The 26,789-nt window shown below is 42.3% G+C and overlaps 1 pseudogene; it reads right to left on the bottom strand.

The window, feature by feature from the left end:
• Positions 1 to 6,274: 6,274 nt before the first annotated feature.
• LOC112911925 (uncharacterized) lies at positions 6,275 to 21,630 on the bottom strand (annotated as a pseudogene).
• Between the last annotated feature and the right edge of the window lie 5,159 nt (positions 21,631 to 26,789).

Genomic DNA, 26,789 nt, shown 5'->3' with positions numbered 1-26,789 from the left:
AAAGGTTAAGAAACAGAGGTAATTTTTTTCTTCAGCATTAAGGTAAACTTTAAAGATCAGATTTATTTGGAGAAAACAAAAACCCCACAACCCAAAGGATGGGATTTTACATCTCAAGACATCTCCCAGGTATTAAGTCTACAGATTACAAATCATTTTCATAGAAGATATTTTGTATAAATTTTACACGTATTAGGGAGCGGGACAGGGCCCCTGCTTCTGTGGCAACAGGGGGACAGGTGGGGAGTGGGAAAGAAAAACAGGTTTTTTTTTTTTTTTTTTTGATACAACCATTTGGAAATAGACCTGAAGAGGGCAAAATCTACCTTTTCAATGGTTCAAAAAACAAAAAAACAAAAAAAACAAAACAAAACAAAAAAAAAACCCAACCAACCAAACTCTTTCAGCCTTGGGTATCTCTCTAAAAGCCACTTCCTGGCTACCGGCCAATCTAAGCCAATTATTTAAAGTCCCTCCACTTGGTAAGTCTTTTCTGTCCACAGGGTAAAGGATTCCTTAGCTCTGCTGCAGACTCCCACCCCGCTCACCGTACTGCCGGGCAGGGGCTGAGCAGGACCGATGGCAGGGGGGCTTGCCAACAAGAGGGGGGTGGTTCACCCCTCAGGATGCCAGCTCCTGGGCGGACAGTACAAAGGTGCACATAAAAGCAGGCAAGTGAAGCTACTGTGTTGCAGCAGAAACCAGGCCCTGGTTAGGTTCTCCCCATTATCATTTGTTCTCTCAAGGGAAGCTTAAAAACCCCCTCCAAACCCTCAACCCCCCCCCCCCCCAAACCACACACTGGTGTGGGACTTAAGTGGAGAGAAACCTTGTCAGAACAAAACCAAAAAGCCCCCATCAAGGTGGTAAGAACAGCTCACAATCTGCCCTCACTCACCACCTAAGACCATTAATTCTAGAGTTGTCTCCGGTGTGAAAGAATGGAGGGAAGGCGCGAGAGCCAAAAGACACGAAGGAGCCCTGACCTGCTGGAGAAGAGCGGCGACTCCGGTGACTCCGGCGACTCCGAGCTCGCCTCTGCTTCTGGGGCGCACAGAGAACGCCTGGATCAGGGGATTTCAACAGAAGCTGGTTCTGGTGGGGAGTGATGGCAAAGAGCACAAGGATCGGAAGCCCGGGAGGAGAGTCTACGTTTTTTAAAGCTTCAAGATTTCAACAGAATACGGGTATGTGTGAACTTTCAGAAGGACAGTGTCTGAGAGACGGCAAAACCGGGATGTACAGAAGACTTGGGGACTCCCACAACCCCAAAGGGCTTCCTGCCCCCGGGGTCACGGGAGGTCACGGCATTCCCCCCATCACTGGTGCAAGATACTTCTCACTTCCCCAGCGCCTCTTTTTAAAGAGGTAAATTGACTACCCTTCTTCTCATAAGCTTTTAAAAATGTCTGACAATTGAAACAAAAGCCACGTCATTCGATATGGTCCTCAACATATGAAGGGTAAACACCCAAGCCAATTGTATTAAAAGAATAGTGAGTGTGTAAAGGAACCTAATAGAAGTAAGGTTTCTACACTGCACTTAAATTGCTGAAATACTATTGACAGGAGATTGTGATAATTGCACATGCATATTTTAATACCTACAACAGCAACTTAAAAAGAAAAAGGAAAAAAATATACCCCCAAACCCTATACGTGAATCAAAACTGAATTATAAAAAATGTCCAAAGACTGAAAAGAAGGCAAGGAAACCCCCTTCCCTCACTCCCACAAAAAACAAAACAGAAAAACAAGAACAAGAAACAGTGAAAAAATTAAAAATCAAAGAAGAAAAATAACATTATCTATTCCCAACATATCAATAACTACTTCAAATATGAAAGGTCTAATATATCAATTAAAAGACACACTGTCAGAGTATGAGGGGAAAAAAGCAGGACCACTCTATATACTACCCACAAATAATTTACCAATATAACAATACACATAGGTTAAAATGAGAGATGGACAAAGATAAACCTTTTAGTAATAAAGAATCCAGCAGTGGCTATATAAAAAATAAAGTATATTTCAGAGCCATGAACATTAACAGGCACAAAGAGGAATATTAGTTACATAATGATAAAAGTCAATGCACTAAAAAGATATAGCAATCATAAATGCATATGCACCAAACAAGAAAACATTCAAACACACAAAGCACAAAAGGTAATAGAACAGAAAGAAACAGACAATTCCACAATTCTAGTTGAGGATTTTGATAGTCCTTGTTCAGTGATTGATAGAAACACTAGGCACAAAATCAGCAAGGATACAGAAAATCTGTACACTACCAGCAGAATCTCACATTTATCGAACACTCCACTCAACAACAGAATATAAATCTTTTTCAAGCACCCATGGAACATTCTATAAGGATGTTGTTTATGGTTCATTTGTTTACAGATCATAAAACAAGCCTCAACATATGTAAACGTTTTGAAATCACACAGAGCATGTACTAAGACCACAAATGAAACTGAAAATAACAGAAAAATAAAAAATATTCCAAAACACTTAGAAGGTGCATGCTTCTAAATAACCCATGGATCAGAGAGGGAGTCTCAAATGGAATCAAGAATTTTTTTAACTGAATGAAAGTGAATTCAAAACAAATGAAAGTTTGCAGGATGGAACTTCAACAGTGCTGAGAGAGAAATTCATAGAACCAAATGCTTCTTACATTAGAAAAGAAAAGAAAAACTCAAGTTAATAATCTAATCTACATCTCAAGAAACTACAGAGTGCTAAATAAAACTAGAGAGCAGAAGAAATTGAGAATAGAAATAAAGGAAATCAATTACATAAAAAGCTAGTTCTTTGAAATAGTCAATAAAATTGATAAAAATCTAAGATTAATAAAAAATAAAAAGCATTTCCAATATAAAGAATAAAACAGGAGATATAAGCACAGATATTCCTATCATGAAAAGAATAATAAAGGCATACTTCAAAGAATTTCACAATTTAATTAGAAGCTTAGATGAAATGGAACTTCTCTAGAAGGGCATTCTATCAGTATAAAGTAGATACTCTTAATAGTCCTATACCAATTAGGCTGATTCAATATATGATTAAAAATATCCCAAAGAGGAATCTCCAGGCCCAGATGATTTCACTGGAAAATTCTATCAAATATTTAAATAAGAAATAACACCAGTTCTACAAAATCTAATCCAGGAAAAAAGAAGGAAGAAGGGAGAAGAGAAAAGGAAGAAGAAGAGGAAGAAGAGGAAGAGGAAGAAGAAGAAGAAGGCGGAGGAGGAGAAAGATGAAGAAGAGGAGGAGTAGGAGGAGGAGAAAGAGGAAGAAGAAAAGAAAGGAAGAAAGAAAAGAGGAACACTTTCTAGTTCATTCTGGGAAGCAAGAAGTGGTCAGACATCAATACCAATACAAAGAAATTAAACTATACACCAATATGCTCATGATTTTAGGCACAAAATTCTTCAACTAGATATCATAAATAGACTATTGATATATTATAATAATATTCCATGACCTGGTACAGTTTATTGCAGGAAGGCAAGGCCAGTTCAACATTCAAATCTAGCCAAAGGAATCCATCATATTAACAGGCTACAGAAGAAAAATCACATCAACCAAAATAGAAAAAGCATTTGGCAAAATTCAACATCCATTCAAAATGAAAGCTCCTAGCAAATTAAGAGGGTAACTTTCCAAACTAGATAAAGAATATCTATATAAAGAGACAAACCAAAAAACAGACTAACTATAAATAAGAAATAGATGGTTATCAGAAGAGAGGTGATGGGGGGGGGCGGGAATGGGTGAATTAGGTGAAGGAGATTAAGAGTACACTAATCTTGATGAACAAAGAGTAATATACGGAACTGCTGACTCACTATATTGTATACCTGAAACTAATATAATGCTGCATGTTAACTATACTGGAATTAAATTTTTTTAAAAAGTAAAACAAAATAAACCACAGTTATCATTGTATTTAATGGTCAACAAGGAATGCTTTCTCCTTGACGTTATTAACAAAGCAAGTATGTCCTCTTTTGCCACTTGTATTCAACATTGCACTGCAAGTTCTAGCTTGTACAATAAAGATAGGGAAAGGGAATGAAAGAGATACAGATTAGGAAGAAAGCTAAAGGTATTTGCTGATAACGTTATTGTTTAAGAAGAAAATCCTCAGGAATCCATAAAAAAGTCTGATAGAATAAGTGATTTCAGCAAGGTTGAAGAAAATAAGGGCAACATAGCAAACTAGTCATATTTCTCTGTTAACAGTAGTGATCATGTGCAAACTGACATTAAAAACTCAATATGAGGGATGCCTGGGTGGCTCAGTGGTTGAGCACCTGCCTTTGGCTCAGGGCATGATCCTGGAGTACTGGGATCAAGTCCCACATTGGGCTCCCTGCATGGAGCCTGCTTCTCCCTCTGCCTATGTCTCTGCCTCTTTCTCTCTGTCTCATGAATAAATAAAATTGTAAAAAAAAAAAAAAAAAAAGAAAGAAAGAAAAAAAAAACAACCCTCAATGTGAGGTATAACGACTCTAAAAAACAGTGCCTAGAAAATAACAAAATATGATCCAGATCTACAAGTGGAAAATTATAAGATACTGACACAATAAAAAAGGATCTAAATAAATGAAGAGACATACCATGTTCATGGACTGAAAGAATCAACATAATAAAGATGCCAAATTATCACCAAAATGATCCATAGACTAATGTATGTCTATTAAAATACCAGCAAGAGGGGGACGCCTGCGTAGCTCAGCGGTTTGGCGCCTGCCTTGGGCCCAGGGTGTGATCCTGGAGTTCCAGGATCAAGTCTCATGTCAGGCTCCCTGCATGGAGCCTGCTTCTCCCTCTGCCTGTGTCTCTGCCTCCCTCTCTGTCTCTTTCTGGGTTTCTCATGAATAAATAAAAAAAAATTTTTTTAAAAAAAGACTTCTTATACATGACATGAAAAGGAATAAGAGACTGTTTCACAATAATGCCATGAATCAATGTAACAAAAGTGGCTTGGCCTACAATGGCAATACAAAAGTACACATGTGGTGATTTAAAAGGCCCTGAGGAGGGTTCAAAGTGAATGCATGATTATTTTAACATATTTCTTCACAGCATATTTCTTTTTTTTTTTAATTTTTATTTATTTATGATAGTCACAGAGAGAGAGAGAGAGAGAGAGAGGCAGAGACACAGGCAGAGGGAGAAGCAGGCTCCATGCACCGGGAGCCCGATGTGGGATTCGATCCCGGGTCTCCAGGATCGCGCCCTGGGCCAAAGGCAGGCGCCAAACCGCTGTGCCACCCAGGGATCCCCACAGCATATTTCTTAATGTGAGGTAATACTATCATGTGTAGCTCAAAAAAATACCAAGGAAGGAATTCCAAAAGACCCTGATAAAGGGTACTAGTCAGTTGTTATACCAGGACTAAGGCCATGGTAACAACTGTGAAACTCACAGATACCTGCATGTGCACGTGCCCATTTCATCCTTAAAATTCTAGTCAATTTCCTCATTAGTGAATCTTCATGCAATCTTTTGCAAGATTAAAAATGCGATTCCTTCTCTGTGCTTTTTCTCAGTTTATCTTTTTTTTTTTTTTAAGCTTAATTTAGCTATGAGCTTTATTTTATTTTGGCTCTCATTCAACCCCTAGAAGACAACTGACATGGACTTGGGAGAAGCCTCTCTAAGGAGGATTGGAGAAGCTTAGGAATTGCAATCAGAAGGAAGAATTCACATTCATCTGGGAAGTTCACACAGCTACACTGCCATTCTCATTACACAGAAAAAACAAGTAGATTAAGAGCAAGTATATAAGTGGTGGGTAGTTAAATACATGTGAAAAAATATTTTATTTTAAAAAATCAGGTTTAAGAGTGTGGTACATAGGCCCATTGTATCTCCTGAAATATAACAGTATTTCATAAGTGAAGCCTTCATATTTCTTGTTAAGACTCATGCTACTCAAGGGTAGAGATGATGCCATAGAACAAAGACTTTCAATGAATGTTTTCAGACACATCCTAAATGTCCAACTGTCCTGGCAATGGACAGCAGTGAAAATATATGTAAGATAAAGTGTACAAAGCTCTCTCATCTCTGAAACAACACTCTCTCCCGTCAAATAAGATAAGGAACAACAAACTGCTATAGGCTTGTCACAGAAGTCTGAAAAAAAAAAAACATGCTTACATTTCTTTCTCTTTTATGTCTTCTCCTCCTCTGTTTAAATATCCCTGAGATAGTTTTTCAGTGTACACTGAGGAGAAAGATGTGGCTGATGGTTATGTGAAGTGCATAAGAATGACTGGATCACACTCCTGGATAAATTTTCAGATGTAGAATAAGGCTCTAGACTGGGGTAGATTTCCAGTATGATTCCTTAGATGACAAGTGATATCTTGCAACCGAAGGTTTTTTGTACGGAAGGAAATAGAGGAATTTCTCTTTGATATGAACGATCAGATTCTGAGTAAGAGGTTTCCTCAGTAGTTACATTCAAGAATCTTTCCCCAATAGAAGCTATCAGGGAGTGACTAAGGACTGCCGATTTGTGAAGGGTCTTCCTACTTCCATCGCACTAACAGAGTTTCTCCCAGTATGAATCCTCTAATGCTCAGTGAGGGAGGAGCTGCAACTGAAGGCTTTTCCACATGCACTGCACTCATAGGGCTTCTCTCCAGTGTGGATAATGGAGTGTCAGCTGAGGCTTGTGCGCCAGCATAAGGATTTCCCACACTCCATGCATTCGTAGGGCTTCTTTCCACTGTGAATCTGCTGGTGCCTTGTGAGCCCTGAGTGGCGACTGAAGGCCTCCCCACACTCCATGGACTCATAGGGCTTCTCTCCAGCATAAATGCTGATGTCGAATGAAGTCTTTCCTCATGCTAAAGGCTTTCCCACACTCTTTGCACTCAAAATGTTTTTCTCCAATATGAGCCCTTTTATGCAAGATGAAAGTGTAGCAGTAGGTAAAGGCCTTTCCACACTCATTGCACACACAGGGCTTCTCCCCAGTGTGGATAATGGCATGTCAAATGAGGTTTGCTCTCTGGCAAAAGGCTTTGCCACACTCCATGTGTTCATAGGGCTTCTCACCACTATGGATCCACTGGTGTCTCGTGAGGTATGACTGGCGATTGAAGGCCTTACAACACTCCATGCACTCATAGAGCTTCTCCTCAGTGTGGATGCTGAAGTGCCAGATGAGATCTGATCAATTGCTAAAAATTTCCCACACTCTTTGCATTCGTAGGGTTTTTCTCCAGTGTGGGCCCTTTTATGCAGGATGAAAGTAGAGCAATGGGTAAAGGCCTTTCCATACTCACTGCATATATAGGGCTTCTCCCCAGTGTGACTCCACTGGTGATGCTTGAGGTGTGACTGGCAGTAGAAGGCCTTCCCACATTCGAGGCACTTGAATGGCTTCTCTCCTGTGTGGATGCTGTAGTGCTGAATGAGGTCCATGCTGTCACAAAAGGCGTTCCCATATTCATTACATTTAAGGGGCCTCACTCCATTGTGAACCTGCTGGTGCCAGGTGAGGTGTGACCTACAGTTGAAGGCCTTCCCACACTACATGCACTCAAAAGGGCTTCTCTCCCATATGGATGATGTAGTGTCTAAGGAAACCCGTCTTATCACAGAAGGCTTTCCTACATTCTTTGCACACAAAGGGTTTTCTCCAGTGTGGCTTCTGTTATGCAAGACTAAATTGGAGCAGTGGGTGAAGGCCTTTCTACATTCACTGCACCTATAAGGCTTCTCTCCAGTGTGAATCCGTTAGTGTTGTGTAAGGCGTGACATGCAGTTGAAGGCCTTTCCACACTCCTTGCACTCGTAGGGCCTCTTCCCCGTGTGAATGATGTGGTGCTGGAGAAGGTGTGTGCTCTTGCTGAAAGTTTTTCCACATTCAGTGCATTCATAGGGCCTTACTCCAGTGGGCATCTGCTTATGTTGAACTAGAAAGCAATTCTTCGTAGACACTTTCCCAAATTCCTTACACTTATAGGGACATTTCCATTCATGAATGAAGAGATCTTTCAGTCATCCTTGCGGTCACATTTGTGCAGAACGTGTTCTGGGGGGATCAGATCCTGCACAGTCCTTGAGTGTATACCATCATCTGTCCCTAAACCATCATGTTCAGGCTTCATGTTCCCAGGGAGATTCTCCGTTTGGGGGTCTATCCCTGGTTTCAACTGGCCTTCCAGCACTTCTGATAGCCTATCCTGATTCTTGCCTTGCCTCAGCTATCCCCCAGAGTTTGCCGAGTCAGTTGATCCTGTGGGGAGACTTCCTCAGACAAGGCAAGGTGAGAATGAGAAAACTCTGTGGTCTGGGGTTTTGTACCATAACCTGAAAGGAACACAAGATACAGCAGGGCTTATTACAGATGGCAACACAGAAAAGTAAAATTTCCATTTCAGTAGGAATAAGAAGATGAAAACAGTGGCTCCATGCCTGCCATGTTTTCAAATCTCTGAAATCCAGTTTGAAATTTCTTTTTGGATCTTGAATTCTTGAAACCTTTGAGGGGAAACCAGAGTCAGAGGAGAGGTGAGAGACATACTGGCAATGAGGGACAAGTACACAGGGTAATGACACTGCATGTGTTGGGTTTGCTCAAAGCAAGAACATCTCCAGATGCTGTAAGAGGCTAGTGAAGGGGCACCTGATGCAGCCTGCACAGCAGCCAGGAAAAAATCAAGGAGGGTTCCCAGAGAGGGAGTACAAGAAGTTGCTGTAAAGATAAAACAAGAAAGCCATTTCAGCCTTAGTTAACAGAATGAACAAAGGCAGAGTCTTCCAAGACTCAGGGAACCTACAATGCAAAGGAGGATGGGACTGGTAAGAGTGTGGCCCCGACTTGGGATTGGTGTTCTCACAAGAAACACAAAAGCATTTGCGTCTTCTCAGTGCCACCTAAGGATGGAAGAAGAGACTCATATCTGCACACCAGGAAGAGCTCCCCAACCAGACACCAGATCTGCAAGCACCTGAGTCTTAAACTTCAGGTCTCCAGAACTGTGGCATTCTTGTTATAGCAGTCCAGACTGACTAGACAGTTGGTATGACTAAAGGTCTCATTCTTGAGTTCAGTGATGTTAAGTGTATTATTTTCAAAAAGAAATGAATGAGTAAATAACTTAGTAAATACATCAATTAACTAAGGTCATTTGTGAATCACTGATGACAATCTGTCATAAACCAAGGTTTATGATCAAAATTTGTACCTGAGGTCCACTAAACAAAAGTTAGAGGTCACAGCAAAATTATGGTTAAGATCATGGTGTCTAACCACCGAAACCCTAGGCCCATGCTCCACAAGAACTCAAGATTAGCCCTGTGGCACCTGTCAAGGCACTCAAATTCCAGAAGCCCTCCTTTTGTCTTCTAAAAAAGAAAGCTAAAAATAGAGCCTGGCCTGTAGGACTCTGAGGATGAAATGAAATCCTGCATTTACCATGTTCACTATATGAACCACATTCAGTATGATGCCAGACACTGGGGTTATTTATGGGTTAATCCCATAATGGGGTTAAATAATACACACCTGGGACCTAATTAGGAAGCATATAAATTGACAATGTCAGAATATGTGGATTAATCTTGAAGAGTATTGAAGAGTAAAAAGAACAGTCCATGAGATGCCTGATGAGCCAACATTAGAGCCAACCAGAATAAGAAGACAAGGAAGGTCCTGGGAGATTAGGGGCAGAGACTCCAAGAGGACCAGATGCTTATGACACAATCTGAAAAGTCTGCTGCATTATGAATTCACACAGCATGGAGGTGAAGAGTATCAGCTGGAGCCAGAACACTTGGCACAAACTCTGCCTGTACCAAGTGAGCTGATACTCAACAAATTACTTAGCTCTTCCCAACTCAATTTCTCTGTCTGAAAAACTGAGAGACTCTCAGTCTCTGCCTCACAGAATGTCCTGGAGGTTAAATAAGAAAGTGCCTGTGAAGTGGTCACATAGTGCCAGCCACTGGAGGACCATTCAGTAAACTGCAGGCCATCACGCATTATCACTATGGTCACTGCTGTATTTGAAAATGAGGAGCAAAGCAGTGACTATATGGAAAACTTTCAGGGCTGTGGTACAGAGGAACCCCCTCACAGGGCCTCAAAGCACAAAGAGAACGATGTTACCACTTTCACATGTGAAACTGGGAAAATTGCTTGGCAGTTTCCAACAAAGCCAACCTGTCCTGGAAACACACAGAATCCACTCCTGGGGCTGCCTGGGTGGCTCAGCAGTTTAGCGCCACCTTCAGCCCAGGGCATGATCCAAGAGACCTGGGATCGAGTCCCACCCACATCAGGCTTCCGCATGGAGCCTGCTCCTCCCTCTGCCTGTGTCTTTGCGTCTCTCTCTCTCTCTCTCTCTCTCTCTCTCTCTCATGAATAAATAAATAAAATCTTTAAAAAAAATTTCAAAAAGAAAAAAAAGAAAGAATCCACTCCTAACAGAAATCAGTGGTTATCTGCACCAAAACACGTAACAAGAATATTCTCAGCAGCATTAAGTTGAAAACCACAGGAATGCCTGCCCAGAGGGGAAGGGATAAGTAAATGGCAGTTTTCAACACAATGAGGTATTACACTAGCTTGAGAGTGAACAAACTCCAACTACATGCAACCACATGAAAAGAATCTCACAGACATAACAATGGTTAAAAGGAGACAGAAATACAGATGAAACAATCAATAGTCAAAGCAAATTCATGCTGATGGTCTCAATAGGGATTACCTAGCAGAAGGGGCTACTGAAGGCACAAGACCTTGACGAGCTGCTGGAAATATTGTACAGCGGTCCCCTTTATCTGTGGGGGATATGTTCCAAGACCCCCAGTGGATCCCTGAAAGTGCAAGTAGTACCAACCCTATATATACAATGTTTTTTTCCTATATATACACACCTATAGTAAAGTTTAATTTATATATGTGGCACATAAGAGATTAACAAAAGTAACTAATAATAAAATAATTATAACAAATACTGTAATAAAAGTTACGCAAATGTGGTCTCTCTCTCAAAATATTTTATTATATGGCACTCATCCTTCTTGTGATGCTGTGAGATGATAAAATGCCTACACGATGAAATGAAGTGAATGACACAGGCCTGTGACATAGCATGAGGCTACTGGTGACCTTCTAATGATACATCAGAAGGACGATCATCTGCTTCTGGACTGTAGTTGACGTTGGGTAACTGAAATCACAGAAAGCAAAACCACAAATAAGGGGGCACTATGGCATATATTAAATATTAACATAGGTGGTGGTTATATTGGTTTACACATATACAAAGATTCATCAAGCTGACCTCTTAAGATTTTTGCACAATAGAGAATATGAGTTATAGCTCATTCAAAAAGTGCAAGAAAATGGGGATCCCTGGGTGGTTCAGCGGTTTCATGCCTGCCTTTGGCCCAGGGCGCGATCCTGGAGTCCTAGGATCGGGTCCTGCGTCGGGCTCCCAGCATGGAGCCTGCTTCTTTATCTGCCTGTGTCTCTGCCTCTGTCTCTCTCTCTCTCTATGTCTATCATAAATAAATAAAAAATCTTTAAAAAAAAAGTGCAAGAAAATAATAGTAAATGGGAGAATGGAACACGAGTGTAGAAATCTCTTGCAAGAATGAGACAACTTTTCCAAGATTGGTTATACAGGGAAAGCAGAGTTGATGCCAGTGTGCAGACACTGGAGAGCCATAAGCCTTTTTAATTTACTTCCCCCTAATGTGATGCAACCAGGCATATTTTTATGTTGAGCAGAGAATGGATAAAGTAACAGAAGAGGCAGAAAAGAAGAAGCCAGTTCGCCCTGAAAAGGTGTGATCTGGGCTTTAGTGCAGGAGTTTGCCATGGTTGGGGGGCAAGGCTTCCTCTGGGGGGGTGGTGAGAAGGGAAGCCACACATGAGAGATTCAGATCAATGTGTAATGGTTGACAATCAAGCAACACAAGAGTGCAGACTATTTTCTTTTTTTTTTTTTTTTAAGATCTATTTATTAATGAGAGACACAAGGAGAGAGAGAGAGGCAGAGACACAGGCAGAGGGAGAAGCAGGCTCCATGTAGGGAGCCTGATGCGGGACTCAATTCCTGGGACCCCAGGATCACACCCTGAGCCAAAGGCAGATGCTCAACCGCTGAGCCACCCAGACATCCCAAGTACAGACTATTTTTGACAGGAAAATGTGCTTAGACATCAGTGGCTGGCGGGTGTGGTAAAGTTCTGGAACAAGCTCTCAAATCAGGAGCCAGTGAAGGAGTCAGTGTGGGAGACAGGACAGATCAGAGGCACACAGGAGATGTGGGGAGACCAGCTACCACCTAGGCAAAAGTTGAAAACGTAGAGTCATGAGTGTAGGGGTGGGTCTCAGGTAGTAGAGGCAGTGATGGAGATGTTCATGTGATATGGACAGGATGTCGGAATGCAGGAGTTGGTAGAGATGGAGGTGTTGAGGAATTATCTGAAGTTGCATCCAGCCCTTCTAACATGCATGGAGGAAGGAGGAGCAGGCAAAATCATGAGCTCCTTCTTAGGCATGTTGAGAGTGAAGTGTCTTTTCCACATTCACAGATGTGAGCCTGGAGACAAGGGTGAAGATTTGGAACAGACTCTGAGGGGCTGAACAGACACATGCTTGGGATGAGAGCCCAACGGACCACCACAGGGGAGACAGTATGACTCTGCAGTGGCACCAGTTACCATGCCTGACATCCCCAGTGCCTCAGCAGCCTAGATTAGGGGAATAGAAGGCAAAATGTTACCTTGAAGTTTAAGCAAACAAGGGGGGCATGAAGACATGGAGCAAGGGAGTGCTTCTGAGGGCCTGACATCTGGAGAATGGGTGTATGGAGAAGGTGAGAAAGGGTGGGATGCAGAATATAGTTTGTTTCCTTGTAGTTCAGAAGGAAATGTGAGATACTGTCATTATTCATTAGGACTAATAGTATTATGTGAATAACACTAGCAGCTTACTTTTGCTGAGCCATTCACTCACTATGGGCCAGGGCCAGTGTGAACCAGTTCATGAACAATCTGGTACATCCTCAAAAAACTCAATGACTCATTTAGAGACAGAGTATAGCAGACTACACTCACAGAACCATTTGTTCCTTTCCTTGGACACATAGCTCAGCCTCATTTCCCAGCCCCAGATGTCTTTTTAGTGGAATGTGAGGAGAAATAGTGTGTATAGAAGTGGGTATGACATCCTCCTTTCTTCTCTCATTTCCCCTGTGCTAGCTAGAAGATGCCAGGACAATGTGCAAGTCTTACACTGATGATGGGAGGTACCTGGTTCCCCAATAACTATGTAGTACACAGCTCCAAACTGACCTACATGGTCCCTGGGTAAGAAAAGTACTTTTCATATGCTGAGCCACCAAGATTCTGGAATATGCCTGTTAGAGCAGCTAGATTTACATTGTCTGAATTTATATATAAAGGCACAATGAGATCATGTACCTTCCGCAGGCCACAAGGCTGCTGTGTGTCACAGCTAGTTTTTAAGCCCAACCAGCTGGAGCTGAGAACCTGAACTCATTATCTAATAGGTCCTACATGCCCACAGGAGCACTGGAGACTGGGGAGCACAAAAAGACTGGTGGTTAAATAGCTCAATGGATCCTAAGCCTCTAGAGAGGCCACAATAATACAACTTCCACAAATTCCAGAGGCTCTAAGCACTGTGCTATCTGCAAGCTGCCACAACCCCGATCTGGCCAACTGTTGGCACCTACCTGGGCAGGAGTTAGGGGAGAGGCCTCACTTTAATGTCCATAAATCTGGGCTGTGCTCCAATGGGTAGATCAGCTTTGGTTTGGGCAAAGGACAGCCTGTTAATGGAGAAAGAGAAAGGACAAGAAATTCTGGTGAGAAGAAACCTCTCAATCTAGATTGGAACTTTAGGATTTGGAGAAGGCCTCACAGAGAAGCTGCTCCCATCCATGAAAACAAAGTGATGTGACTTGGAAACCAGCACATAAAACACCATAGTTGGGCCCCCAAAACTGTAGACATTAGTGTTGGCTCCATAGATAACCACCAATTCCCTTTGATCTACATCCTGTAGAATCCGAACATTATTCAGACCTAACTCCTAAAGGTGCTTTCTAATGAATCCAATCAGGGGCTTGATATTCCACACATCAGCCATATCTGGTTCACTTGGTTGCCACCACAGACTAATTTACACAATATCTCTGGGGTGAAGTCTGGACATCAGGAGATTTTAAATACTCCATAGGTGATGGCACCCCACCTGGTTTTCATCATTTCACAAATGAAATCCCTGATCATTGATAGTCTGAGGTAGGCAGAGTGGCTGGGTACTCTGAGTAAAGAGAAGGGTTTATTCCAGGCAGAAAGGCTGGAAGACAAAAAAAGGAATAAGGACAACAAATAGAAAACAGTGACAAACATGGTAATACTAATTCCAGAAAATCAACATCACTTGGAACATCAATGTTCTTCTAAATGCTCCAATTATAAGACAGAGACCAAAATCTAGTTCTGTAAAAAAATAAAATAAAATAAAATCTGTAAGCTTCTAGCCAGGCTAAGAAATGATGTCAGAATGAATCAAATAACAAGAACCAGGGGTGCCTAGGTGGTGTAGTCAGTTAAGTGTTCAACTCTTGGGTTTGGCTCAGGTTGTGATCTCAGGGTTTCAGTCTGCTTGAAATTCTCTCTCTCTCTGCCCTTCCCACTGTTTTCTTTCTAAAATAAATGAATAAATCTTTAAAAAAACACACACACAATAAGCCCAACTAGAGGTTGTCTATAAGAAATCCACTGTAAATATAAAGACATGTACATGTTGAAAGTAAATGAATGGAGAAAAATACACTAATATGTTAATAAAACATGCTACTACTAATCAAAAGAAAGGAAGTATACCTATACAATTTCAGACAGAGCAGACTTCAAAGGAAGGAAAGTTACCACAGATAAAGAAGGCATTATATAATGATAAAGAGGTTAATTTGCAAAGAAGACATAAAAATCCTTAATCTGTATATGTCTGGCAACGTATCTCAAACTATGTGACACAAAAATTGATAAAATGACAAGGAGAAATAGATGACTAAACTATCAAAGTTGGAGACCACACTATCCCTCTTTTGAAATGGACAGATCCAGACAGAAAGTTAGTAATGATGTAGCTGAACTCAAAAATACCATCCAGGGATCCCTGGGTGGCGCAGCGGTTTGGCGCCTGCCTTTGGCCCAGGGCGCGATCCTGGAGACCCAGGATCGAATCCCACGTCGGGCTCCCGGTATATGGAGCCTGCTTCCACCTCTGCCTGTGTCTCTGCCTCTCTCTCTCTCTCTGTGACTATCATAAATAAATAAAAATTAAAAAAAAAATACCATCCATTAACTGGATATAACTGACATCTACAGATTACTTCAAAAACAGAATACACATTCTTCTCAAACTCACAGGGAACATTCACCATGATAGATCATATTCTGGGTCATAAAAACACACTTTAACAAATTTTACAAAGAATAGAAATCATAAAATATCTGTTCCCCGACCATAAAGTAATTAACTGGAAATTAATAACAGAAAAATAACTGAAAAATCTCCAAATAGGTAAAGATTAAACTTACACTTTTAAATAACACATGGGTCTAAGAAGCAATCTCAAGAAAGTAAAAAATATTTTGAATTAAATGAAAACAAAAATATAGGGTGCCTGGCTAGCTCAATTGGAAGAGCATGTGACTCTTGATCTTGAGATCATGAGTTTGAGCCCCACATTGGGTGCAGAAATTCTAAAAAAAGAAATAAACTTTAAACAAACTAACTAAAAAGCCAAAAATACAACTTAACAAAATTTGTGGGAAGGAGCAAAACAGTGCTTAGCAGGAAATTTATAACACAGAATGCATATTTTTTAAAGGAAAGATCTATAGTTAATTAAATAAATTTCTACCTTAGGCAACTAAGAACAAGAGTAAATTAAATGCCAAATAAGCACAACAAAAGAAATAAGAATTAGAGCAGAAATCAGTGAAATTGAAAACAGAAAATAGAGAAAAATCAACAAAACCAAAATCTAGTTCTGTAAAAAAAAAAAAAAAAAGAAAAAAGAAAAAATCAATAAAATCAATAAAATCAATAAGCTTCTAGCCAGGCTAAGAAAAAATAAGAAATGACACAAATTACTAGTATCAGAAATAGAACAGAGGACATCACTACAGATCCCATAGACATTAAAAGGAAATTAAAGGAATACTATTAACAATTTTATCCTCACAAATTTGATAACTGAGATGAAGGAACCAATTACTTGAAAGACACAATTTGCTAAAACACACACAAGAAGAAACAGATAATCTAAATAGGCCTATATCTATTAAGGAAATGGAATCAATAGTTAACCTTCCAAAAAATAGGGACGCCTGGGTGGCTCAGTGGTTGGGCACCTGCCTTTGGCTCAGGTCGTGTTCCTGGGATCCAAGATCGAGTCCCGCATTGAGCTCCCTGCTTGGGGAGCCTACTTCTCCCTCTGCCTGTGCCTCTGCCTCTCTCTCAGTCTGTGTCTCTCGTGAATAAACTGGTAAATCTTAAAAAACAAAACAAAACAAAACAAAACAAAAACCCTTCCAAAACATAAAGCACCAGGCCCAGCTGGGTTCACTGGTGACATCTACCAAACACTGAAGGAAGAAATTATACCAAGTCTCTACATTTTCTCCCAGAGATAGAAGCAGAGGGGATATTTACTAACTCAATCTATAAGGCCAGCATTACCTTAATATCAAAACTAAACACATAACAGAAAAGTATACACAGTATCTCTCATGAACATAGACATAAAAAGAGTCCCCCACAAAATATTAACAAATCAAACCCATCAATGTATAAGACTATATACCACAACCAAGTGGGATTTACCCCAGATATACAAACCTGGATAAAAATTTAACAATCAATTAATATAATCCATCATATCAACAGGCTAAAGAAAACCACACAATTATATTGATAGATGCAGAAAAGCATTGATAAAACCCAACATCCATTCATTTAAAGAGAGAGAGAGAGAGAGAGAGAGAGAGAGAAATCTTGGCAAAATAGGAATAGAGGCAAATGTCTTCAACTTGATAAAGAGTATCTACAAAAATACCTATAGCTAACATCCTACTTTAAGGTGAAAAACTTGGAGTTTTCCCACTAAGGTCAGGAAAAAGGCAGGATGTTCTCTCTAACCATATTTCAACATTAAGCTGAAAGCACCAATTAATACAACAAGAAAAAGGTATACAGATTGAGAAGGAAGAAACAAAATTCTTCATTTGTAGATGACATGATCACCTACATGGAAAATCCAACAGAATAAAAAGAAAAAAGACCTCTAGGACTAATAAGCAATTATAGCAAAATTGTAGGATACAAGATTAATGTACAAAATGCATTCATATATACCAGCAATTAACAAATAGAAGTTAAAATTGGGGATCCCTGGTTGGCTCAGTAGTTTAGTGCCTGCCTTCCACCCAGGGCGTGATCCTGGAGACCCAGGATCAAGTCCCACATCAGGCTCCCCACAGGAAGCCTGCTTCTCCCTCTGCCTGTGTCTCTGCCTCTCTCTCTATCTGTGTCTCTCATGAATAAATAAATAAAATCTTTAAAAAAAAAGAAGTTAAAATTAAAAACACATTACCATTTACATTACTCCCCAAATGAAATACTTAGGTATGAATCTAAAAAATATATACAAGATCTACATGAGGAAAGCTACAAAACTCTGATAAACAAAATCAAAGAACAAAATAAATGGAGCGATATTTCATGTAGATGGATAGAAGGGCTCAATATTATTGAGATGTCAGTTCTTCCCAATTTGATCTGTAGATTCAATGCAATCCCAGTCAAAATACCAGCAAGTCATTTTGTAGATATCAACAAACTGATTCTCAAGTTTATATGGAGAAACAAAAGACCCTGATCTCCTAAACACTATAGCAAGAAGAAAACAGCAAACACTCCTGTGTGGGGCCAGCAACCTGAGTCCAAGGAGGCTGAAACAGTGAGAGGGGGATGTGAGCAGGAGGATTCAATCCTCAGGAGACGGGGGTCAGGGGGAGAAGCAGACTTGGTGACACCATTTTATGAACCACTAAGAAGAAAAAACTGGGAATCGCACTTAGCAATTTGGTCAAATAGAGACATGTGCACAAATAGAAAACACCATCTATTCTGGCCAACATTTCAGAAAAGAAAGGACTTGTACCACCAAAAACTGCAGAGGAGAGCTTTTCACAATGAAGATGTGTCTTTTAAATTGAACAGATTAAGCTTTATGAGGGACTCACATAGTGGCCCCATTTTCCTCATTTGCCAAGGATGGCATGTTGGGAGTATTGAATGAGTGAAGAGGAACAGTATCAGCATACAGAAAGAAGTAAAGACAAGGAACATGGGGCCTTTACACAGCAAGGACTGGGCAGCCACTTCCTGCTACAAAATAGCAGTGGTAGAAAAACTCATTGTGAAAAGACAGACACAAGCAAACCAGAGAGAAGCCAGGACGAAAGCCCCAGTAGCCAGGGCATAACTGTGCGTTTATAAGTTCCTGTATCAGTCCCCCAGGGACCCAGCTGGAATTCCTGCCTTTAGGTTCTGTGAGATACCTCCATCTTCTCCCAGCACATCCTTCTCCTTTGGTTGTGACCAAAAGCAAACTATGTTTCTTGCCTAACCCTCCTTAAGACACAGGAGAGTAGGCAGGAAAAGAGGAGTCTAGAAAATGACTGAAGTGGGGAGGGGGACAGGATGGCTACAGCAGCCTTCACAAGTAGCCAGGCCTGAAGCCAGAGAGTGGAGTGGAGGAGGTTACAGATTTCCCATATGGCAGAGTTAGGGAAGCCTTACCCAGAGACACCAGGAGCCTGGAGGTCTCCAGCATCACCTCCTCATACAGGGTCCTCTGGGCCAGATCCAGCTGCCCCCACTCCTCCTGGGTAAAAGTCACAGCCACATAATCAAAGGTCACAGGCATCTGAAAAGTCAGAGGCAGTGTGTTGGTCTTGGGGCTACTGATAGGAATCAGAGTCCATCTCTCTTGATGGCAAGGGAGCAGAGTAACCAAATACCCTGTGAGGGCTGAGCTCTGCGCTGAACTTAAAGAGGCAGAGATGCTGTTTTGCCTGGAATATAGCAGCATAAGAGACAGAGCCTCCTGGGCAGCCCAGGTGGCTCAGCGGTTTAGCGCTGCCTTCAGCCCAGGGCCTGATTCTGGAGACCCGGGATCAAGTCCCACGTCAGGATCCCTGCATAGAGCCTGCTTCTCCCTCTGCTTGTGTCTCTGCCTCTCTCTGTCTCTCATAAATAAATAAAATCTTTAAAAAAAGAGAGACAGAGCCTCCTATGTGGGAGCCAATGGAGAATGCCATGAGGTCAGGACCTCCCTATGTGGACTGTGAGGCATAGAACAGTAAGGACTTTAAGATGCCACAGGAATGGGAAAAAGTAACAAAGATAATGAAAACAGCAACAATAATAATTACAGCAACAGCAGCTGAGACTCACTGATTATCCTGGGTGATGATGAAGTGGTGGTACCTGCTTGGGAAGTGGCAGGGCCTGGATGGGGTCCCAAAGCCTTCTGCTCCTCAGAGACTGGGTGGGAGAATCCACAATGAGCCATCGTTTTTTCCTACCTCTTCCCTTCACTCCCTTTAGTAACTCTGAGGCAACTCAAACTGGCCCACCTAGTCTCAACAGCAGGTATCCTTGAGGAAAGAATACTTCAGGCCCAGAGGATAGAAGCTGCTGAGGACAACGCAGGCTGTGGCCATAACAGCCTTTGATTTGTCACAGTGTCTGTCCTTGCTGAGAATATGATGGAACATTCAGCAAATGACCACAAAGTCTGGCCCTCCCAGGGTACGTCTCAGCAGATGGGGATACAGGGGCCACAGAAACCACACAGGTCCTCTGGAGACTACTTCAACAACCAATGTACCTTTTTTTCTTTTTTTTTTAGTTTTCCCAATTTTATTTTATTTTAAATTTTTATTTATTTATGATAGTCACACAGAGAGAGAGAGAGGCAGAGACACAGGCAGAGGGAGAAGCAGGCTCCATGCACCGGGAGCCCGACGCGGGATTCGATCCTGGGTCTCCAGGATCGCGCCCTGGGCCAAAGGCAGGCGCCAAACCGCTGCGCCACCCAGGGATCCCACCAATGTACCTTTTATTGTCCATATACTTCCACTTGCTAAAATGCCACATCCCCACCTCATGTCTAAGGCCACTTACCGTAAGGAAGCCTGCTTGGCTTACTAAGATTACTTCAGGTGTGCCTCCAGGCTTCCCTATCTGCTTTTTGTAGAGAAAGGAGTAAAAATACAGACTATGATGGTTGACACACTGGTTGTTTCCACTACTTCAGAGCTGCAGTAATTTTGGGCAGGTAACAAAAGCTCTCCAAGCCTCAAGTTGTTCTTGTGCAAAACAGTGATAATAACACAACTCAGAGGAGTTGAGGATTAAATGAGGTGAGATGTTATGCTTGCCTGTCAGTCCACCACAAAAACTAGCTAACACCAGCTATCACATTCCTTTTTGTTACGGTTTTCTCTTTATTCCGACAATGTCCTAGACAAGCTCAATCACCATGCTTAATTCTACCAGGTTCCCTGCACAAAAATACCAGATGATGGGCAAGTAGGAAAGGGGCCATTTTGAACTGAACTGCTAGGAAAGTTCTCTCCGAATGAGTGATATCAGAGCACAGGGCAGAAGGATCAGAGGCCCTGCAAAGTCACAAGGGCAGTAGCCCAGGCAAAGGCCAGTGCAAGGACCAAGGCTGTGATCAGGCTGGTGCATCTGGGAAGAAGACAAGGCCAGAGGAGGTCGGCAAGAGAATCGGGCAGATACCTGCAGGTCAGGGCAGGGGCTGGATCTGTAGCTGTGGGAGCCCTTGGCAGGAGGCACCTTCCATCCTTCGTGCAGTGACTGGACACCTGCCAGAGACCCGCCACAGCTGTAGGACTGGGATGAAGTGACAAGCCCGCGCCACTTGCTGGAAACAAACGATAGGGAGGAGAAATCGGACGGCAGTTCCGGCCTCCAGCCTGCCCAGGAGGCACACCCCGGCAGCACAGGCACCCACAGCAGAGGCAGCAGCGCCCAGAGCAAAGTCCACTCAACGGTACCGGCTCCATCCACACTGCCGCCATCACGGGACCTCGTGCCCGGGGCAGGACCCGCAGGGGCGGCGGCCGAGGGGCCTGCCGGACGCGGCCGACCGCCACCCTTTCTACCCATAGCAGGGTGACCCCGGCGGACTGTCACACTCCGAGCCTCAGTTTCCCCGTGCAAATGCACCCGCAGACCACGGCGTCGCGTCAGGGCTGAGGAGACAGCGACCTGCGCTCCCGCGGGCGCTCACGGGACATCCGTTACGGAAGTTGAGGGATGGGTCTCAGGCTCGCAAAAATAGAGGTGGGACCTACAGTCCTCACCAAGGTACCTTCTCTGCTCCGGCCTCGGAAAGAACACCCGCCACCGCCCAAAGACCCCGAAACCAGGGAGAACCCGCCCAACACTGGTAAAAGACAGACGCCTCACAGGGACCGGAAGTCCCGCCCCGCCGGCGCAGGCCGCCAGAAATGCCCCTATCCTGGGCTGTAATTGGCCCAGACGCGCGGAGCACAGCCTTCTGGGTAATGTAATTTTCTTCCTTTGAACAACCGACGGTGGGGAACGTTCCAGAAGAGTGCGCGAGACCCAGGGAAACGCCTCGGAGCCGCCTCAGACCGTCTTCACAGTGGGATCAAGGGGCAGGGACGAGACCGTCCCTAATATGCCCGGAAAAGTTGAGTCTCAGGAGGCTAGTCAGGGCACGTGCCAGGTCCCATAACCAGGCCCTGGCTCGACTCATAACTTCCCCGTGCACCTCACTTCCTAGTGATCCTCCTGGAGCGAGGACGGATGCTCGAGCTGCAAAGGACCGGGACGCCGGAAGCCCCTGCACCGCGGTGCATGCACATCGCCCAACCCCTCTGGGGCCTTCTTAAACTTAGCACCAGTGCCACGTGCTGTGGGGCCTCAACGCGAGGAGTGAGCACCCCGGGGCTGGAGGATCCATGTGCGAGCCCGGAGGTGGGGAGGCCACGCGCGAGCGAGGCTAGGGAAGTCAGGACTCCCTTGTGCAGCAGGGTAGATGTGTCTGACGTAGGCACTTGGACCTGTAAGCGTTGGCAGAGTGGTCGTGCGTGGATATGGAGACTGGGGTGCTGTTGCCGTGCATTGCAAGTTCAGGTCTCCACCAGAGAGATTAGATGGAGGAAGGAATGGGCAGGGTGAACCCTGAACCAACCTGGCATTAAGTAGTTGTCAAGAAACCAACAAAGTCATGTTAGGAACCCCAACAATCCTTCAAGAATGTATTACAAAATTTCTTAGAAGTCATCATCAATTACTTCTTTGCTGCCCCCCCCCCCCCTTCAGGCCAAGGTGAGAAAATAAAGTACAGCTTCCAATGACTTGAGATACATACAGTTGTAAAAAGTGGAAACAGGGAGTGCATTTAACCCAGCTCTCCTGTCACAATTGTTAAACACATCACAAAAGAGTACACCTCCGCTTTTTCTCCCCGTGTGTTTGTGTGTTTATTTATTCATTGTGTATTATTTATTCATTTATTCTCTGTATGGAGAGAGGCAGAGACATAGAGGAGCAGGCTCCCTGCAGGGAGCCTAATATAGGACTCCATCCTGGGACCCTAGGATCACGACCTGAGCCAAAGGCAGATGCTCAACCACCCAGGTGCCCTTCTCCCCCTGTGTATAAAATGGGAATCACAACATGCATATTTCTTATAAGAACTTATATTTATTCAATTAAAAAAAAGAATAGTGCTCTCATGTAAATGAATAGAGGGAAGTAAGAGAACTCTTCCTAAAGAATTCCAAGTAATACATAGATACTCTTATTTTAGGTGGTGGAATTTGATTCCCTTGAATTGGCCAGATCTAGTGACTAAGTATGGAAAGAGAAAAAAGATTAACTTGAAAGGAGAGGAAACTAGCAGACACCACCCTTACCAAGTACATCATTAATAATGTCATGGTGATACCATGTACCACATAGTATGATGCTGTTCACCAGTATGATGAACAAAACTGTTCACCACTATGATGTCCTTCCCCAAAACTCACTTCACTCATTAAAAAAAAAAAAAAAGATAAATACAAATTGAGAAACATTGTATAAGATACTTGATGAATACTCATCAAAAGTGTCTGGATCATGAAAGACAAGAAATGATGGAGCAATTGTCAGAAATGAGAGAATTAAACTAGAGAAAAGATGTTTAAATGCAACTTAATGTCCTGGAATGGGATCCTGCAATACAAGGATGTTAGTGTGGAAAAAACAATAAAATTCAAATCATTTCTAAGGTAAACAGTATTATATCAATGTTAATTTCTTAGCTTTGACAAATGTACCATATATCTGTAAAATATTAATATGAGGTGAAGCTAGGTAGAAGTTACATGGGAACTCTGTATTTGCCACTTTATACTAAATCTAAAACTGTGTAAAAATAAAAAATTTAAACTAAAGAGCATGGAGGGACTTCTAGCTTGACAACATGAGTAGTTATGTGGACTCATTCCCTAGTGAAACTGGTGAAGAAAATTTTAAAACAAGCAAAAACAAAATACAAGATTTAACATCTCTGGAAATGTTCCTAAGGATATGCAACAAATGAACATTTATTCAAGATGATCTATAATTCTGTAAAAACAATGAGAGTCTGTGATATTTGAACTGAGACATTCATTCTCCTTCAGCCTGCCCAATTCAAGATAGAAAATCCACTATACAGTGGTGCAGATGAGAGCACAGGATCCCTCACTACCAACTCCCAGTTGGATAGTTACCTTCCTGGGAGGGGTAGGAGGTCTGTGTTCCTCATCCTTGCTCCCAGCTATTCACTTGCTGCTAAGGTTGAATTCCTGGCCAATGTGATTCCAGAGGCCTCTTCTTCAACCAAGTCACTACTACTTCTGGGTCAAAACTCCACTTTGGGCACCATTCTGCTGAGAATACTAGTATACTATCATTTTTGCCCAAGCTTGAAAGGAAGTATTTCCACGCTGTGGGCAGCTGAAAAGACTTGAAGTTAACTCCCACCCACTCCACTGATCCTTAAGCCTCCAAAATGCGGGTGTCATGTCCCCACTCTCAATTCAAGAGCACTGGCTCAGTAATAATGCTTGGAGGAAGCAGAGAATGTGAGAAGACAATTTGGGAGTACACTGCCTGGGGCAGAACAAATATCAAACACCATAGGAACCCAAGAAGCTTGAATATTTTTGGTTCAGGCTGTGGATCAATTTGCCCCAGAAATTTGTTGAAAGCAATATAATTCTGGAACTCTCTCCTCAAACCCCTGGTCTCTTCAGTTCTCTGTAAGTGGAAAAATTCACCAACTCCTAAATTCTCTCTGGCCAGGAATGTGTTAAATGGGTCATAACCCTGGAATTCTATAATCTGCTTTGTGTTCAGCCTGTGTCACTTGGGGGAGGGAGGTCACCCTCTAACAGGTATCAGCTCCAGTCAGTTCTTCCTTCCATTCCTTGTAAAAATCTCTCCCATTCTTTCGGAACCAGGAGCACAAACATATCCTAATCCCAAACAATGACTGTCATCCAGGGACTGTGGTTCTCCACGGAGTCATATGCTACTTACTGGAAGCAGAAACAGGGAACTAGTAGATGAACAACAAACAGTCCTAATAAGAATGGTACCAAGAGACCAGGAGCATTTAGGACCCTTATGGTAAAATGCACTCAATGTTAACCCTACAAATACTTCTAGAGCAGCTGAGGGCAGGCACTTTGCAAGTGCTATGGAGGATATAGTGTTGAGTCATGTGTACTTGGATTGCAAACAAGTGGTCGGTGATGAGACTGAGTTTATGTCAAACATTCCCTCCTTGCAGAGGTCTCTCCAGACCTATCAATTTTAAAGTATTCCTCCAACCCAACACACTTTTCCATTTTTCTTTTGTCACTCATAATTATTTAAAATATATTTATATTTATTTGTTCAGTATTTATTGAATGCCATCTTTTCACAGGCACTGCACTCAACAATGGGGACACATATATACAAAAAAAAAAAAAAAAAAAAAAAGAATGCATTCCTGCTCTAGAGGATCTTTCATCCTAACAACCAATAATTTAAAAACAAGAGCAATGAAAACCCTAAACAATATAGATTTAAAAGTAGGGAGTGCTGTGGAGATAGGAAAAAGTAGAGCAGATGAGAAATAGAGAGTAGAATGAAAGCAGGTTTACAGTACTAAGAAACGTGGCTGGGATAAGTCTAATGAGTCATATCAGCCCAACCAACTCCTGAATACATTAACTTTTTTCTCCTGGGTACATTTTAGAGCATACTGGAAACATTCCACCCTCCTGCTAATAGCCTACAAAGTACTAAACAATGTCTCCATTTATCTGTCTCATTTTGTCCAACTTCAACCCCTACAGACTGGACACTGGCCTTCTTGCCCTTCTTCAGGCACTCAGTGCTCCCCCCACGTGTTTCATTGTCCTCGGTATTTTCTGTGTGACACAGTTCCTTTGGATAGCTACTGGGCTGGGTGACTCATTATCTGAGTACAGACTCTGAGGAAGGAAATGACTATCATGGAGGACAAAATTTATTCTTATAGATCCCTAGACTCAGGATGCAGGGCACACAATGCAAGGCCACGTGAAAACCAGGATGAGTCAGGAGGCAGCAGTGGATGACAAAAAAATGGTCCAGAACTTTTGTATTTAACACAGGAAAGGTGAGGCAGGGCAGGGGAGACAGCTTAGGATTGACCAGTTTGAATGCTATTGGTACACTTTAAAGGAGAGGGGCTGTCCCTATTGGTCTGGTGCTAGGACCTGGGATGGTCAGTACAGAATATTGTCTCCTGAAGTAAAAGAGCCAGAAAGAGCCTGTCTCACCACTCTCTGTACTTTGTCACCATTAAATTATACCCCACTTTGGAAGAATATCCACTGTGGCCTAATTGATTTAGTTACAATGGTTTACGTGTATATAAGCCGTCACCTCAAAGCTAGGATTTTTTTCATTGCAGCTCTGTTTAATGCTTGTAAAAGATATTTGAATTTACTCAACCTTTTAGTACCATTCAAGTCACTGTGAAGAAGAACTGATGTAACAGGCCTGGGACTGCTATCCTTTGGGCTTCAAAGTTTGCCTTGGCTGGAGTTTGGGACTTTATATTTCAGGTTTCCCGTAATTCCCAGAAATGACAAATGGCTCAGTGTGCCTATTGTGTCAACAATGTGGCTTATGCTGGTGACCTATCCTTCTGGAGGTCTAGAATTTGATTTTAGAGAAAGAGTGCCTAATAAAAACCCTGGACACAGTTTCTAATGTGCTTCCCTGGTAAACATTTCACAAATGCTGTCATAATTCATTGACGGACCTTAAGCACTCAAAACTCCTGAAGAACTTCAGTCCTTCTGCCTTTTCCCTTGCCTGAGTTTGTTTGTATCCTTTTGTTGTAATAAATCATAGTTGTTAAGTATATGCTGAGTCCTTCGAGTTGCCTTAGTAAATCATTAAATCTGGGGTAGTCTTGAGGACTCTCAATACCACCATTCATTATGACTTTTCAAGTCTTAGAGATCTGGCCATAAAAGCCTGTGTGATTTCTGAGGTCAACATATGCTCTTTACTGTGCCGATTATATCACAGCTTTATGTA

Source organism: Vulpes vulpes, chromosome 1 (genome assembly GCF_048418805.1).
Source record: "Vulpes vulpes isolate BD-2025 chromosome 1, VulVul3, whole genome shotgun sequence".
In the NCBI taxonomy this organism is placed as follows: Eukaryota; Metazoa; Chordata; class Mammalia; order Carnivora; family Canidae; genus Vulpes; species Vulpes vulpes.
Note: the sequence above shows the minus strand (reverse complement) of the source record. Positions and strands in the feature narration are given on the sequence as shown.